The following is a 19297-nucleotide window of genomic DNA, read 5'->3' as shown; positions in this document are numbered from 1 at the left end:
TCATGGGGGTAGGGGGTAAGGGAAAGTGGAGAGGATGGGAGGAGGGGAGGGAGTGGGAACTGGGATCGATATGTAAAATGAAAAAAAGAGATTTTTTTTAATAAAATAAAAAAGGATGAAAAAGAAAATAATACTGGTGTTTCCCATATAGGCAGTGCCCACCTCTTGTATGTCACAGTGCGTATGATTCCCCGTTTGAGATGTCTGTGCAGAAGCTCCTACTCACTTAGCCTTCCAATTCCTCTTCACATTTTATCTCTTTCCTCGTCTATTATTTCTCACTGCTCAAAGTGGACATCCAGATCTACCCATGTGAGCTGCTTATCTGTAATGTTTTCCTACTCTGGAGCATAGCTAGGCTGTGAAGTCCTCCAGTCCTAATAATAGAGCCGGTGCATTTTCTTTGTACATCTACAGTTGGTGACCTAAAGGAACTCAAAGAAAACAGAACACAAGAAGGAAGCTAAGCAGGGAGAGCCATGGAAGGGGACTAGGAGAACACAAGAAGGAAGGTAAGGGGGAGAGCCAGGGAAGGGAACTGTGGAGCTTCAGGCAAGATCAGCAGATCATTCTTTACAATGACAGTTTCTTGGACCCTAAATGCTCATGGTCTTGGGCTATCAGTTCATTGACCTTTAAGGGTTTAACCAGTGAAACTTCTAAGACCTCATACATTGGTTTGGATCTTTTGAGAAGAGCAGTTTTTAAAGAGAAGGGACATTAAAAAGAGTAGGCCTTGCTGAAAGGTCCCTTAAAATGTCAATCAAACTGATTGACTAAACCTAAGTAAGTACAATTTAACAAGTTTAATAGCATATAATTTGGTAATATAATGATCTTTTTTGTTAATTATTCAGCCTATCCTTATTGTTTTAAGAGGAGAATTTGAAAACGACGACATGATAATTTCATGTCTTCACAACCCTAGGTTGTGAGCTAACCATTTTGTTGAAAAACTAGCCTGTTTTGTAAAGGTAGATTGCCAGTAGAAATAGGTTCCTTCCATTTTACAATATTTCTCTTGGTGTTAGGATCTAACTTGGTGAGGACATGCTGTACTTCTTAGTAATTCTCCTTCCTAAATTTCTGCATACTATAAAAAATAATCCTAAATTTCTTTACCAACCTTGAATTGTAAATTAAAGTCACCTCTCCGAACTTTAAAAATTTAACTTTTGATGCTTTTAGGTATACAGTAAGAGAATATCACAATGATTTAAGCTATATCTCTAAAGATTTAAATATTCAGCTCAAGTCTAAAAATATGGTCCCCAGTCTTAACAAGTTTACAGTCTAGAAGGAGAGATGAGGCACACACATAAATCATGAAAATGGAAGAAAAAGGTAGGACTCATATTATAATAGAGATATAAATAAATATGGTATAGGATCACAGAGAGACAGTGATTAATTCTACCTGAAAAGATCATAATATGCATAAAAATTTATGTGCAAGAAGACTATGATGCATTCTCCAAAATCTCATGACTTAATTTAGATGTCAAAACAACAACCTCTATGTCCAAGATTCAGCCTGAGATATTTCCTTCATAAATTTGGTTTGGGTAGAAGGTGGTATTTTGTGTGGTTAAAAATGGATGCAGATGGCTCAATACATCATTCTCCCTTCTCCTTCTGGGAAAGGCTCAGATATGCACAGGGCCTCAGGTTATGTAAAGGGAGAAGGGAAGGGATGTATTTGCCTTCGGGGAAGTGAGAAGAGGGAAAGAGGAGAGTGTAAATAGTTCATATACAGCCTGACCTGTGAGCTGATTTTAACATATAGTTTTTTCTTTTAGTAGAAAGAGAATCAGACTCCCAAAACTTGTTTCCCCTGAAGCATGTTTTTGCAACCTGGGTAAATAGTAACTGGGAAAAAATAGGGAAAATCCAACAAAATCTTTTGAGAATAACAGAATGGAAGTAGAGATGCATCAACTGTGTGATGGTTGATCTATATTCTCAACTTGCCTGGATTTGGATACTCTAGGAAGACACATCTCTGTGAGGGGCATCTCTGTGAGGGTATTTACAGTGGGATGTTACTGGGGAGAGAAGACCAGCCCTGAAGGCGAGCAGCACTCTCTCAGGGACCCCGTTCTCAGATTAAATAAAATAGAAAAAGGAAAAAGGGAATCTCTCCTCTCTCTCTCTCTCTCTCTCTCTCTCTCTCTCTCTCTCTCTCTCTCTTTCTCTCTTTACCTCTCCCTCTCCCTCTCTCTCTCTTTCTCTCTCTCCCTGCCCTCTCTCTCTCTTCTCTCCTCCCTTCTCTCTTCTGTTTCCTGACTGCAGCTGCCATTCAATCAGCAGACATACACTCCTACCGCCTTCCATTCACCTACCATAGTAACCTCCAAACAAAACCTTCATTTTTGTTTGAGGCAGAGTCTTACTGCATAAGCTGGGCTCAGACTCGGAGATGCACCTGCCTCTGCCTCCCAACTGCTGGAATTAAAAGTGCGAACCACAATCACTGCCTTGACTTTCTGTTTTAAAGTTGCCTTTTGTTGGGTGTTTGTTACCACTGCCACAGCAGTAAAGGTACTAATACAAACCCTGACAACATTTTTATATTAAAAAAGACAAAGGCAGGGGTGGAAGCCAATGAAGTTCTACTCTACGCTCATCTATCTAGAATACAGATGGGGAAGTCACATTTCTCTGGAACTTTGCAAGCTGTAAGCACACCTTAAGCACAGAAATGTGTGTCTTTCAAAAGGAAATGGAAGTAGGAGCAGCTCTGCCCTGGGATGAGCAGGTAGGAACTCATTCATAAGGTCCAGTTGATTAAATGATGACAGTTCCATGACAACACCTGCACTGAAGAATGCTGGGAAATTATGCTAGTACTCTGGAAACTTCTATGTGTGATGCCTAGGTTGGATTATTCAAGCCCTGCGTTATAAACATGCAAGCAAGGTGTGACTCTGGCCTGACTTCAGAGTCAGGCATGCCTCGTTCAATTCCATTTTCTCACACTAATGATGTGAAAGAGAGGTCTCTGCTAATTCAAGTTTTCTGAGCCTCCATTCTTACAGCCATAAAATGGGAACCTGGTAGCTACTTTGAAGAAGTATCACTAAACCTAAACAAGACATACATCTGGGTGATACAGATGTGATTCCGGATTGGAATTCATTTCTGCTTTGCTACTTCTGTCATAATCTTTTGAGTGAACATGATCATAACTGTTAATGATCTTTTAGAAAACTGCATTTTACTCTAACTTACATTTTTAACAAAAAAATTATATCTGAATATTGGGGTTTAAATTATCTCATTTTAAGTCTTTTATTTTACAAATTAAGAAAGTGTGGCCCAGAATAGGTCAAGGTCCCCCAAAAGTCACTTCGGTAATTGGTGAAGATGCAGCATGGGAACCCGTTGTTCTTAGTTCTATGCACAGGTCTGTGTCTCTTGTTCTAAAAGATAAATCAGTGTTTAATGTATCTTTCACACTCAGAAACCAGGAAATTTTGTGAAGAAAATAAACTCAGAACCCCATGTGGTTCAAACACAAAGTCACATTCAAGGCAGCTCAGCCCAGCAAGTCAAAGTACATGAAGTGAAACCGTAGGCTTCCCTGACATAGTAAATAAAATTTAAATGACTTAATTTATAATCCACAGCACGTTATAAAAAATTCTTTTATTTCTCTTCCATACTCGTGACTTCCCACCCTCTTGCATTGCCTCATCTGCAAACCAGAGAATCTACTAATGCTACTAAGCCAATTCTCCAGCATTCTGTCCTCTGTGCTTTCCTGTACCCTCTCCCTTCCTACTGTCCCCTATTTTGCTGACCATCATTTTCAGAGAAGGAAGACACTAGGCAGCGGCCTTCAATCCACACCCTCCCACCTCCATCCAGCAGCTCTGGTGTTTAGAGATGCCCTGCACTACCTGTTCTCCTGAGCACCCTCTTCACTCTCGCTCCCCACTGAGTGTCAGTCATTTCTCATGAGACACACGTGGGAGCGCTTTCTGGTGAATTCTTCATCTCATTACAATTTCAAATCACAACAGTTATGTAAAAGTACAAGTCTCACCTTATGCTGTTAAAAAAGAATATCACCCCATATTTAGTAACTAGAAAACTAAGCATTTTGTGCCATCTTTGAGACTCTCAATGGAGTATAATTACCCACAAATCATTCTTGAAAGAAAATCGCTGAAAGGGTAGTCCTTTTTATTTGAATTTCCTTCTTTGGAAGGAATCCACAGGACCAGTTGAGGAGAAAGTCAGCCATCTCAGCAAATCAATCAAACTGAAATCGAGTTCAGCACCACGGGAGTTCCACCATCTTTACATCTTGGCCTTTATATTATCCGAAGTACTTCAAAAAGAATGCAGGCAAGCCATGCTTTATGTATATCAGGATCAAAAAGAGTAATGCTAATTTAAAATAGGGCAGTTATGTGATCTAGACTATTATAATCAGATACACGTAAAATGATCTGAGGAAGTTTTTCCTCTTTTAGTAGACAGATATTTGACACAGTCTTGTTCTAATGCCAGGCAGCAAGAGACTAAGACAGCTTGAAGCAGCTGCAGAGTTTAGCTAGGCTTTTTGGAAGGGCTTTTTATTTGGGTATAGATAGTCATGCCTTCTATTGAATCTGTAATTTTAGTTCCTGGTGAGAGCATCACTGTGCACTTTTATTTCCACTCTAGACCATAACTCCTTTCTTGCAAGCTCTCAGCCAAGTCTATGTGAGTAAGGTGACCGGTCTCATGTCAACATCTCCCACGTCCTACTCATCAAAGGATGAGAGATATTGGATGAGAAACTTAAGAAGGAGATTAGAAATATCAACCTTATGACTTTGTAAACAATAGAATGCACTACTTCTCCTTAGGAATGCTTAAGCACTGTGCTCTTTGTCTCAAGTGAATAAAAGCACTGCCTGAGAGCGATGAATCAGATATGTTGCTACCCGGGTCTTATAACTGTTAGCTTTCCAGCAAGTTCAATGAAAATTAAAGCAATCCTCTTAGAAGAGCAGTGGTTTGAAAATTCAATTCCCTGCAAATATTTTCAACTCTCTAAAGTATTTACATCAACTTTTATGCTCACAAGGGCTTCAGATCACTGAGAGGATTGAGACTCATACCGGCTGCAGCTGTTACCTTCCAAACAAGCTTTCCATTCAGGGGTGCTTGCCGTTACTAAGCAAGCCTACCTGGACTCCAAGTTGAAGAAAGAAACTTATCCCTGCTTATTTTATAAACCCTGAAGGGAGATAAAAACAGTAAGGAAACCAGAAGAGCTCTGAAAGGAAAAGGAGTAGTGGAGAGTGGAAGGAATGGTAGGCCTTCTGACCCACTAATGGGCTTCTGAAGGAAGACGGCAAGGAGATTAATTTCTAAAGGAAAGGAAAGTGGAGCCCGGTGTTGTTAACTTGTTGAACACTCATTGTGGAGTAATAGGAGCTATTTTCTCAGTAAATGTTGCCAGCAGTCAAGAGCACTAATATATTTTCAACCATTTCCCATGAACAGTTTGCAATTATTCAAGCATAGACTTCTTCCTCCTCTGTGGCCTCTTCATTTGACCCCCTCATTCTTCTTCATTGCTCTAGATTTCTGCCTTTCCTTCTTTCTTTTTCTTTCTTTCTTCCTTCTTCTATTTCTTTTCTACAAATAGTCCAATGATGATTGAACTCAAAATGTGCTTTAATCATGAAGAGTGATAGAAATATGAATCCAACCCAAGGAAGTAAGCAAAATGAAATCTCCATCTCATATACTTATGTTTTCAAGTCAGATGTCCTGACCACAGCAAAATGAATTGCTAACATCAGTAGGGTAACCATTGACTTGCTGATATACTGGATAGAAGCAAATTAACTGCTTGTTAGTCTTGGAATTTTTATTGTTGTGTGGGTCTTCTTTGTTTGACCCATCGATAACTTCTGTTGAAATATATATGAATAATCTATAATAAATCTATATCCAGCGTTCCCAGGTAAGACTAAAATGGAAATAATTGCACTGGTGAAGGCACAGGTAAATTCACTAACTCAAAAGTAAGAACAAACAATGGAAAAAAGTAAAATTCTCAGTAATAATATTCATAGTAATATTAATAAGACAAGAATTGGAACATGATGTGGGATTACCATCTGTATGCTGTGAATGTTTTATTATCATTGGTTAATAAAGATGCTATTTTGACCTAAGGGAGGACAGAATATAGCTAGGTAGGAAAACAAAATTGAGTGTAGGGAGAAAAAAAAGGGTCAGGCAGATGGCATGTAGCCTCCCAAGAAGCAAGAGGTAACAAACCACGAGCCTTGTGTTAAATATAAAATAATATAAATGGGTTAATTTAAGATATAAGAGCTAGCTAACAATGTACCTGAGCCGTCGACCAAACAGTGTTGTAATTAGTATAGTTTTGTGTGATTACTCCAGACAAGGTGGCTTGGAAAGGAATGCACTATGTCCGTTTACAGATACATTCCGTCATGAAGGTTAATCGTAATAGATTGTTTAATGTCGTGGCTAGCATAGTGGTTAAGTGGTTTCTACTCAGAATGATCACTCTGTCTGTACATGTATATAACGTGCATGTGGTACAAAGCGATACAAAGTTGGACAGACACTCTAGATCAACCAACACCAGATTAAAACTGAAAGGCTTTCAAATCTTGGGAGAATGGAATGAAACTAGCTCATACATTTTTGCAGCTTTTCCTAGGGTTTAATCTTCCCTCAACCTAGGAAGGAAGCAGGAATCAAGGAGAAAGCTGCACTATACCTCCCTGGGGAATGACAGTGCATGGTTAGGGGCAACAGAATTGATGAAACCGAGAAATTCAACAGTGACCAATGCCAACATTTGTATAGAGTCTCAAATTTTCAGTTGATTCCAAGACAGTATATGGTGGGACAAGATTCCAAAGGCGTTATCTCCAGAGAAATTGGGAAATCTGACACAAGTGTTTAAGGTGCTTATAATTTCCCCAGAATAGAATAGAGATATACTTTGTATCTCTATTACGTTTCCACAGAAAAGAATAAATTATTCCTTAAAAGTTAGTGGCCCACAAAATACAGATATATCTAATAAAGCTCAAAGTCAAGACATTGGCAACTAAAGGACCTTTCAGTATATAACTCTCACTAGAACAGAACCTCACTGAGAGAAAAATCGTGGCATCTACAGTCTTCACAACAAATCAGTCCAAGGAAAATAGAATTAACATGTTAGTAACACCAAAAATCAAATCAATGAAATCAAAAATGAAGAAGAAAATAGGAGACTATTGATATTATTCAAGCAGATACCTATTTTGCTGGAGTCCTTTGGTTCAAATGCAGTCGTAACAAAATATAGAAAACAAACAAACAGCTTCTTGAAAAGTTTAATATTTATCTTCCTTCTCAGGAAAAGGAACATAAAACAAACAAATTATCACTTCTAAAATTGAAAGGGATTAGGAAAAGACTGGCCAAGGTGTACAAATTTTTATGTTTAGAAGGTGAAAGTTCATTATTTGCACAGTAAGGTACCCATGGGTGGCTATATTTTTATATAATATCAAAATAGACAGAAAAGAAGATTTTGAATGTTTTCATGAAAAAATGATAAACTTCTGATGTAATTCATTTTCTAAAAACACTTATTTTATTATAACACAATATATACAGGTATCACAACATAAACATATACAAATATATCAATTAAAAACAAAAGAATGAAAGATAAAATACGAATCTGAAAACCATGGAGATAGCAATTACTATAAGAAAAAAAACCTATAAAACTGAAGCAAATGGATAAATTTCTTTTAAAAATGAGAAATTCCTAATAATAAGATTAAATTAACTCTAGATTGTCTTATTTAAATTAAGGCAACTATACATATAATTGAAAATCATCCCAAGAAGACATTTTAGCCTAAAAAAATTCTTGCTGAACCATCTTAAGGAATCAATAGGAATATTACATGATTTCAAAAAGAATGGGAAAAAGGCAATAAATCATTTTATAAGACTAACACACCATAATTCAAAATTCAAAATACTCAAATATGAGAGACTCAGTTCTGTTTTATTTTCTTCACTCTCTTTTTTGGCTAAGATATTTTCTGTTTTTTATTATTTTTAATCAAAACATTTTTCATATAATATGTTTTGGTCATGTTTCCTCTCTCCAAGTTCCTCCAAGATCCTCTCCAGCTCCCTAGTCAATCAAATTTATTTTTCTCTCAAAAACAAAACAAAAAACCCAGCACCTCACAAAAACTAGCATCTAAACAAAAAACCAAATGAGTCAAAAAAAAATAAACTAAAAAACCCCAAGCCCAAACATAAAACAAGCAATGACAAAGCCAAAAAAACAAAAAGTAGACTTTAGTTTGTGTTGGCCATCTTTCACTTCCTGGATATGGGAGTTGCCCTGGACTGTGGTTAAGAAGATCAGTGAGCCTCATTGGAAAAAAAAAATGATTTCTCCTTTACCAGTAGGTGTCAATTGCAGATAGCTTCTTTATTAGTGGTAAAATTTATCCTAGTTATGATTACTAATGCTGTGATGAAATGCCATGACCAAGAGTAATTTGGGAGAAAAGGGTTTACTTGGCTTACATGTGTACATCACTGCTCATTATTGTAATAGTTTGAATGTAACTGGCTCCTACAAGCTCATTGGGAGTGGCACTATTAGGAGGTGTGGTTTTGTTGGAGTAGATCTGGCTTTGTTGGAGGAAGTATGTCACTATGAAGGTGGGCTTTGAAGTCTCATATATGCTCAAGTCACATCCAGTATCTCAGACCATTTCCTTTAGTCTAGAGGTCAAGATGAAGGAGTCTCAGCTCCTTCTCAAGCACCATGTCTGTCTGCATGTCACCATGTCATACCATGATAATAATGAACTTAGTCTCTGAACTGTAAGTCACCCAAGAGTTGCTGTGGTCATGGTATCTCTTCACAGAAATAAAAGTCTTAACTAAGGACAGCCATCTAAAGAATTAAGGACCAGAACTGAAACCAGGCAGAAAACTGGAAACAGAAGCTGATGCAGAGGCCTTGGAAAAGTGCTGCTTACTGGATTGCACCTCATGACATGCTCAGACTGCTTTCTTATAAACCATAGAACAAACAACCCAGTGGTGTTCCTACCTGCAATGAATGCTCCCCCATCAATTGCTAATTAAGAAAATGCCATATAGGCTTGCATATAACAGAATCTTATGGAGGAAGTTTCTCCACTGAGGCTGCCTCCTCTCTGATGACTATACCATGTTTCTACTTGACATAAAATGAGTCAGCACAGAGGCCATCCCACTTTCTCCTCTCAGTGCTGGGACTACATCTGGCTTGTACATGTGTAGGCTTTGTGTATGCTGTCAAAGTCTTCTTGAGTTCGTATGTGTATCAGCCCTATTTTGTATGGAAGACATCATCTCCTTGAAGTCAGACTGGTTTTTACAATATTTATGACTCCTCTTCAACACAGATCCCTGGGAATTAAGCATAGATCTTTGATGAAGACATCTCATTTAGTACTGAATACTCTAAAGTCTCCCACTCTGAACATTGTCCAGTTGTGAGTTTCAGGGTTGTTGTCATATACTGCAAGAAGAAATTTATTTGATGAATGAAGCATTGATCTACGGGTATTGTATTGTGTCTTTAGGAATCATTTTATCAATAAGTTCCTCCAGTGGAAAATAGTATTAGGTTCTACTCCCAGCCTTTAACAGTGTCAGGTATGGGTTCTGTCTCATGTAGTGAACCTTGAATCCAATCAAAAAGTGGTTGGTTACCCTCAGAACCTTTTACCACTGTTACAGTCAGTGTATTCACAGGCAGGTATGTAGTTGGTTGTTGCTTACTCTTCATTTCTTCATTCTTTTGGATGGTCTGTCACCCAGCTTCCCAGCAAATCACATAAAGTCTTATTTTTTCTTATGAATTCTTCCCCTTAGCTTGGCTTTTTCCTAGCCAGCTTTTCTTATATTATCCCATCAACCTTTTGCCTCTGGACTTTTCTCTTTCTCTACTCTATATACATTTTTTACTTCTTACTCTGTGATTTGCTGCATAGGTAAGAGGCTGACCCCTGGTACCCTCTGTCCTTCTCCTTTTCTTACTCCTCAATCTACTCTTCCCATATTTCTCCTCCTTTTTATTCTCTCTGCCTGCCAGACCCACCTATCTTTTTTCCTACCTAGGTATGAGCTGTTAAGTTCTTTATTAGACCAATCAGGTGTGTCAGGCAGGCAAAATAACACAGCTACATAGAGTTAAAAAAATGCAACATAAAAGAATGTAACACATCTTTGCATCATTAAACAAATATTCCACAGCATAAACAAATATAACACATCTTAAACTAATATTGCACAACACGGGTTACTTTTGTATGTTGCAGAGTCTGTATCTGGATGATACTGATGAATAGTTTCTCCTCCAGAAATATGCAAAGCAACTTTCATCACCATAAACACTAGCTTGTAGAGATATACTTATTTGCAAGCCACCAGCTTGACTTTTCCATCTTTGATAACATAAATAACAGTTGTCTTTAGCAGCCAGATCTTACTACCAGATTCTAGAGAGCAACCAATAGCCTTAGCAACAGCTTGTGATACTTTGAGGGTTTCATTGGACTCAACAAAATGTAACACACTCCTATCACTGGAGACTGTACTTGGTCATATAAGATGTCTAGTTTGGATACTGTCTCTCCTATTATTTGGTAATTTCATTTAGATTCTTTCTAAATATGTACATACTTTAGGAAACCTCTACAGCCATAGGTCTCTATATGGTTTTTCAAATGACTTTTAGTGGTAGATGTCTTACCCCACATATTCTCCTTTACCCTTCCGTCCTGCCCCTCCCTATTTAATCCTCCTTGTATAGTTTCCTATTATCACTCTCTAACAGTAATTTCTTTTTGTCCTTCCTTGACAAACCCTATTCTTCTTCATGGTCCTTATCACAGCACCATTTATTGAAATGGTTATTCCTACTTCAGATTCTATTTTAATACTAGTATATAACTGCTCAGCACAGTTACATAACTTTAGAAAAACATGTCTGTATCTACAAAGAAATTTCATGGATTATGATAGAAAGGTCATTAATCTTGTGATCAATTTGAAGAAAGCCAAGAACTGTGTAATGTTTGTTTCTAATCAATGATTATATGTTCTTGAAAATGATAAGAAAAGAATGTCTGTGCTTGACTTCTTTATCAGTACACAATAATTCTTAGCATATAAATCATGCATGTTTTATTAATCTTGTATATAACATATATTCTTTGAGTTGATTGTACTATATTTTTAATTTTGGTTTTTATATGGCCATCATTATTATGTGGGAATATGATAGATTTCTTGTGTCTTATTAAAATACTCTGTATACTAATATATATTCTGTGTTGGTTCAATGGGATTATCTACATAATCATATGGTCTATGAATACAAAAAATGTGTCTTCTTTCTAAATCTGTATCTATTTTATTTATGCCTACTAGCTTGTTGCAATAGTTACAACTAACTGGCATCCTTTTCATAAAATTAGATTATTAAACATGACATTTATATTTAAATATCTATTTTAGTCTAATGTGTGTGTATGTGTTTCATGCTGATTTTGTTACTGTGGCTCTATAGTATATTTTGAAATCTGATATTATAAAACCACTAGTTAATCTTTTTACTTAGAATTGCTTTGGTTATTTGATATATTTTGAGCTTTGAAGTAACTTTATTATTATTATTTCTATTTTTATATAAATTCTTCCTGGTTATTTAATAGAAATTGCATTGAATTTATGGATTACTTCTGTGAATAAAGCCATTTTAAAGATGAGCATGGAAGTCCTTTCAACCTGTTAGTATTAACATAACATCTTTATTCAGTGTTGAATTATTGTCATTGTAGAGGCCCTTTTATCATTTTGCTTAGATTTATTACTAAGTATTTTCGAAATTTATTGTGAATGGGTTTTTTCCTGCTCTCTTTCTCAATTAGATAACTATTATATTGTATATTGATTCTCCCACTTTGCTGAATTTGTTATGAAATAATAAAGAGTCTCTTGATAAGAATAAAGTAATGCCATTTACAAACAAGGATAATAGAACTTTTTTATTTCCAATTCATAATGTTTTCATTTTGTTCTCTGGCCTGAATGATCTAAAATTTCAAAAGAAAGCATATTGAATAAGAATGAAGAAAAATACAACTTTTTAGCAAAACTCCTAAGGACAAAGGGGAATGTAATGATGTAGTTAAAATACAGACAAGAACTTCTAACTTAGATTACTATTTGCAGCAAAATTATTATTTAGACCCAAAGGAGAAAAGGAGAAATACTTTCTAAGATCAGTGTGAATTAAATAAATTCATGACCACTAAACCACTGTTACAGAAAGTGAAGAATCCTAAGCCCAGCAGAGGACATAAAACTTTCTTATTATCCTGATGCCAAACCTGTGACTTTTTTCTGTTGGTGATAATTTCTTTAGCAAATGTCCTCATCGTGGATGCATCCTTAATTCATTCATATTTTTTGGTGTGTGGTTTTGGGTGGGGACTGTTGCTGGTTTTTTTGTTGTTGTTGTTTTTGTTGTTTTTGCTAAATTGCAAAGTTTCAATTATTGCTCACAATTTACACTATAAATTTAACTCAAACAGCCAACGTTACTCAAGTCACAGCTTTGCTGTCTTAAAAGCTCCTTGGCAGATAAAGTGACATATCACCTTTATGATCAGAGTCCCACAAAGGTACAAGAGTAGACAAAATCAATACAGAGTCTTTGCTGCGGTATAATCAGGAGTCTTGAATCTGATTCATAACAGAGTCTCCGTTTTCACATGAAGCGTCATGACTACAGACTTTTAGACCCATACTTCTTCTTTAACTTAATATTTGTTATTTTTAATGTTGTGTGGTATGTGTCTGAGCATGGTTAATTGCATGTGGGTGTGAGTCCTTGCAGGAACCAGAAGCATTTGATATCCTGTGTCTGGCGTTACAACAGTTTGGAGCGGCCTGATGTGAATGCTAAGAACTGAACTCCAATCCTCAGCAAGAGCAGTATGCCCTCTTCACAGCTGAGTCATCTCTCCAGTCCCTTAATCCACATTTCTATTAGCGTCTCCCAACACGATCACTCATTAAACTCCAGTTATAGCACTGTAGACTGTCTCTAACCTACTTTTTCATATTCTTGCAAATTCGTCTCATAATTCAATGACAAAAGCTACTTCATATTATCTTTCATATTTATAGAAAAGCACAACATCTTGGTACCAATTTGCTATGTTAGTCAGACTTGCAACAGTATGTATAAATATCCAAACCCAATAACTTACAAAAAAAGGAACAGTTTAGATGTATCTGTTGGAATGGGAACCGCACAGTCAGTAGAGTCAGAGAATCAAAACTTCTGCTACAGAATAAAGTTCATTTAGATTGTCAGAGCCAGAGAACCAGAATGCCACAAGGTAGTGTCTTTTTTTCCTTGGTTTTTCAAGACAGTGTTTCTCTGTTACTTTAGAGCCTGTCCTGGAACTAGCTCTTTTAGACCAGACTGGCCTCAAATTCACAAAGATCCACCTGCCTCTGTCTTCCAAGCACTGGGGTTAAAGGCATGCACCACCACTACCCAGCTATATATGACAGGGAGTTATGCCCATAAAATCTTAACAATGTTGTTACAAGCAAGACCTGAAAAATGACAATACTAAATGAAGTCAACATATTGTATGTTGTTCTCTCTTTCTCTCTCTCTCTTTCTCTCTCTCTCTTTCTCTCTCTCTCTCTCTCTCTCTCTCTCTCTCTCTCTCTCTCTCTCTCTCTCTCTCTCTGTGTAATTTAAAAAGATGAGGAGGTCATGACATTGGGCCTGAGTAGGTGTTCAGGCTAGAATATGGGGGCAGGGAAGTATATGGTGAGAATAATGTACACACGGTACCCTTGCATGAAATTATCAAAAATAATACAAACATAAATGTTTTAAAACAAATAGAAAAAAGAAACATCTTACTTAGACTCACAATTCAAGAACATTCTATTCGAAGCAATATGTTTTTTTTTCTATCTCTCTGAGCATCTCGTGAGGCAGCAAACCACAGCAGAAGCATACAACAGAGAAAATCCATCAGTATCTCAGGAGTCAGAAAGCAGAGGGGAGAAAGAGAGCAGAGTCCCTCAGCCTCCTTTGATCTATGTCCCCTAGACACGTAAGCACTTCCCATCAGACTTTCATCTCTTAAAGGGTTCTTCTTCCTCATAAAAACCTGGGCCCAAGACTTCAACAGGTATGTCGCTGAGAGACATTCAGCAAGCTAACCATAACAAGTAAACTGGATCACTGTGATTTTGTGTTTCCATGAAAATCTTGGGATTTATTTCCCCTGTATGTAAAACTGCCATTGAGGTTTTTCTAGAGTTTGCATTAAATCTGCACATCACCGTTAGTGAAGATGCTTAAACAATATTAAATATTCCAATCTATAAGAGTAATATATCTATTCTTGTCAGTGTCTTATAACATAAATTTCCTCGGTATTTGTATTTTCAGTGTATACATTTTTCACTTGATAGTTGAGTTTGATAATAATTTTGGTATTGTTGTGAGCTTGTTTTCAGAGTTACCGTGTCACATCCTGGCACAGCCAATGCTCATCAGCAGGAGCTAAGAAATTAGCAGTGATTAAGAAGAGACCAATATCATTCAGGTGAAATATTCTGAAAAGGGTTTCCTCAGAATCAGCACACTGAAGGTGCATTTCAGGGTTGGCCAAGGTTGCACCTCACACTAGCAGTCCAACTTGGTAATGTGTCTCCAAGGTAGTACTGATTTTGAAGGCATGGAGTGGTCATGAAAAGTAGCTGGGGTTTGTCACTGTGTGAGGCCAGGATAAGCCATTGGGGAAAATGTAAACTCAGTAGCAGTTGAAGCCCCCAGAATTGAAAGGGTCATGGAGAAATTTTCAGCTTGGTACAATGAAGAGAGCTCACTCCCACAAATTCTGTGTAATATTTACCTCAGCACATCTTTTAAGCAGAACCAATGGAAGGGTTTGTGGCAGGGTTAGTGTCCAAATCTCTCCACTGGAATTCTTACCAGGTTACAGGAGAATGCTGGTTAGGCTCCATATTCCCTTTTGCTAGGAGTATTAGCTAGAGTCACCCTCATATATTCCTGGAAATGACCTATGCTCTAGGTTTCTACTTCATCCCAGAGATGCTTCCAGATTCCAGTTGTCTCTCCTAATAACAACAACCAGGGAGCTTGCATGGGACTGTCCTAGGCCTTCTACACACACACACACACACACACACACACACACACCAAGTTGTGTAACTTGGTCTCTCATGTGGAACTCCTAGCTGTGAGAGCAGGGGTTGTCTTGACTCTGTTGCCTTACTTTGGAACCCATTCCTCCTACTAGATTGCTTCATCCAAACTTGGTGGAGAGAGGGTGCCTGGTCTCACTGCAGTTTGATATACCATGGCTCACTCTATCTGTGGGATGTCTACCTGTATTTGAAGAGAAACAGAGAGGACGAATGGATAAGCAGAAGGTAAGTGGGGTGATTGGGAAGAGAAAAGGGAGTGAAAGTTTGTGTGGGATATAAAAACAAGGAAATTTTTTCGGAAAGGGCAAAGAAAAGAGAGAGACCAAGAAAAGTTATTGGTGAAAGGGAAGCACAGCAGAAGAAGAGACTTCAGCATTCTAGTGATTCCAGTACAAGGGGTTGACCATCAAGAACAGAAGCAAGTCAGTTAGTAGCACCCCTCAATGGTCTCTACATCAGTTACTGCTTTCAGGTTCCAGCCCTGTTTGAGTTTCTACCCTGACTTATGATGTAGAAGAGTATATGTGTATGTATATGTATATCCCTTGTTGTTGTTATTAAGAGAGACAACTGGAATCTGGAAGTATCTCTGGGATGAAGTAGAAACCTAGAGCATAGGTCATTTCCAGGAATATATGAGGGTGACTCTAGCTAATACTCCTAGCAAAAGGGAATATGGAGCCTAACACACACACACACACACACACACACACACACACACACACACACATATCTTTTAGCCTGGCTATATGTTGTTAAGCCATTGTTCAAAAGCAGCTTCTTTATTCAATAGTCAATAAAAGCAGCACATATACAGAAGGACTTACCACACAATTTTCCCATTTCTGTTTAAATAAAAAGGAGGGCTTTAACTTTAACATAGTAAAATTACATATAACAAAACAGGTATCAAGCAATAATTATAGTTACAATATTTATATTTCCTTTACCTTTTATTATAACTAAGGAAACTATAATTATAAATATCTATTCTTCAACTCCATCAAAGACTACAGAAGGATATATTATTAACTAAGTAAACAACTTCCAAAACTCTAGAATTGACAGAGACATCTTGCTGCCTGGACAGTCACCCAAAGTTCTTCTTTATCACTGGAGTCTATCTTCAGCCTATAGGCCCTTAGTATCCAGCACACTTTTCCATGAAGTAGGAAATCTGAAGATCTCTTCTGCCTTGTGATGGCAAAGTCAATCAGTAGCATCAGTAGTCCATCTGTGTCCTGCAGAATGTCTAGCAGACTCTTTTATGTAGTAGGAACCCTGAAGAATCATCTCACCTTTAGGAAAGTTCAGCAGTCATTTCTCTGTGGGTCCAGGATATTCAGTCCACACAGCATATCATCAAGCAGTACAGGCAAGAGCAGTTTCTTGTCCAAATGACTAACAAACTCCACAAGGAGCCTCTTTGGTGCCCATCTTCCTCTTGAAATAGATTGGTGTGGCCAGGAGCAGATTGTCTCATGTCATAAAAAGTCCTAAGTTCTTAAACATTTTAAATACCATATTCTGTTAGTCTTTGAAAGATCTAAAGAATATCAATCCATCCGAAATATATCTCTGTACATCTAGAAAACCTAACTAACATGACTACAAGTTTGACTATTATAGACTACTATCAACCTATATTTCTTAATTACATATTACATTTTTAAATAAGCTGTACAAACACAATACTTTAATCAAGAACAGAAATACACATATAACAAAATTGACCTAAAACTTTTATCAATAAAGTAAGATCCATACCAACGCAAATCTCTATAGCATATCCCCTTTAAATGTAAACAAACATTTAAAAACAATCATTTAGGGAATTTGGGTGTAGTTTTCTCCTAACTGCTTCATGCTTTTGTTGGGCAAAGTAATTTGGGGGTGTATTCAGGGTGACCTTTTGGAGAGTCTTGGTTTATCAAACCTCATTAATTTGGAAGGAGTCCAGAGGTTCTCATCCTCTGAGGAAACAAAAGAAGAACCGTTTTTCCAAAGCAACATATGCTTAGACCCAAGTTTTAAAGACAAGATATCTTTAAAGTATACATATTCATTACTTAGCTCCTCCACAGTCAAAAAATTCAAAGAAAACACAATAATATACATAATCCAGATTCTCTGTGCATAATCCATCTTTACATGGCTTATTTTTCTTATTCTATTACTTTTTCTACAAGTTTAATAGTTATTTTATTATCTTCCCTCCTTTAATCTATAACTGTATGCACTCTTTTATATTACATTTACTGTTTTATTATTCTTTTTCTTCTCTCTCCTAAGCCTACATACATTTTTAAACACACTGTGTCTTGTTTACAGGACTTTTATGTCTAAATCTGTCCTATCGTATATCTGTAGGCCTTTTCTGTCCTAGAGACCTTTTAAAATGGTAAGCAATTTGGTTGCAGCAGCCCTGGGTGCTGGCTCTGCCTCTCTCTGCTTTTCAAAATGGCGGCTATTCCATTACCACCAGCTCTGGGACCGCCAGGTAGGAGTCTTGCTCACCACTTTAACTCTGAGAAAGAATGTGCAGCACATAAACCCTTTTTATCTGAGTAATAGCTAAATCTACCATGCAGCACACTGAGTGGCCTGTGTATGGAAGCAGGAATCTGCCATGCTCTCCTGCTTGTGCACACCTAGTAGACCGGATTCTGCTGCCTTCCTAGGTGGGGAGCACTGAGCCATGGGCATGGTCTCAGTTACTTTCCTCCTGACCACGAGTGTGCATAAAAGTACCCAGGCCCATAAACACCATTCAAGTGCTCAGCCTCCTGAAAGAGCCAGATCAGTTTGTGTTGCTGCTTTGAAACTGTGCATTATTGGTTTTTTTCCCTGCTACTGCTGAATCAGGAAGACCTCTTTTAAAGGAGCTGCTGCATGCTGCCAGAAAAATGCTGGCTACCAAGAAGGCATGCTTTACTCTGTTCTTTTGTGTCTAAAATTACTTTTTAAGCTTTCTCAGGTTTTACATGGATATAGTTGACCTCATCGGTGCCAATTTGTTGTATGAGACCACTCATTCTTTCCCAGCTGCTCAGACCCAACATAATCACTCAGAAACTGTATTAATTAAATCACTGCTTGGCCTATTAGCTCTAGTTTCTTATTAGCTAGCTCTTACATCTAGAATTATCCCATTTCCATTATTTTATATTTTACCTCAAGGTTCATTACCTACTGACAAGGTTCTGGCAGCTTCATGGCTTCTCACTGACTCTTCCTTCTTTCTCCCAGCATTCAGTTTAGTTTTCTCCACCTATCTCTACCCTAACACTGGCCAAGGCATATTCTTTGGTCATTAAACAATAAAAGCAATATATATACAGAAGAACTTTCCCATACCACTATGGTATATAAACTCTTTAATATACTGTTAGAACTGATATACTAGATTTTGTTGAGGACTCTTTAATATACATCCATCAGGGATTTGGCCTACATAGTAGTTGGTCCTCCATATCCAATAGGTTCAAGATCCACAAATTGAGTTAGTCATGAATCAAATGTATTTTTTAAAAATTCCAGAGAGTTACAAAATATAAAACTTTAATCTTATACCCCAAGTACAGTGTTGGTGTAGTGGTCTTAAAGAAAATGGTCACCAAAAGGAGTGGCACTATTAGAAGATATTGCCTTCTTGGAATAGATGTGGTCTTATTGGAGGAAGTGCAACCCTATAGGGGCAGGCTTTGAGGTTTCTTTTCAAGTTTTCCTCAGTGTGATAGTCAATTGACTTCCTGCTGCTTTCTGGTCAAGATGCAGCTAGCACCATGTCTGCCTGCATCCTGCTGTGCTCCCTCTCATGAACCTCTCAAACTATAAGCCATGATCTCAATTAAATATTTTCTTTGTAAGAGTTGTTGTGGTCATGACATCTCTTCACAGCAATAAAAAAAACCTAAGACAGTTAGCTAAATCCAGCATGCTTTGAAATGATGTGTAA

At 37.4% G+C, this 19297-nt stretch overlaps 1 long non-coding RNA gene across 1 annotated transcript; it reads left to right on the top strand.

Annotated features, from left to right (window-relative positions):
• Window positions 1-379: 379 nt before the first annotated feature.
• Window positions 380-13172, top strand: LOC125394648 (uncharacterized). The gene is made up of 2 exons (XR_007230281.3): window positions 380-512; window positions 12971-13172. It is a non-coding gene; the product is annotated as an uncharacterized LOC125394648 (long non-coding RNA).
• Window positions 13173-19297: the final 6125 nt, after the last annotated feature.

Source organism: Myodes glareolus, chromosome 1, assembly GCF_982192425.1.
Source record: "Myodes glareolus chromosome 1, mMyoGla1.1, whole genome shotgun sequence".
Taxonomy (NCBI): Eukaryota; Metazoa; Chordata; class Mammalia; order Rodentia; family Cricetidae; genus Myodes; species Myodes glareolus.
This window is presented reverse-complemented; position numbering and strand designations above follow the sequence as displayed.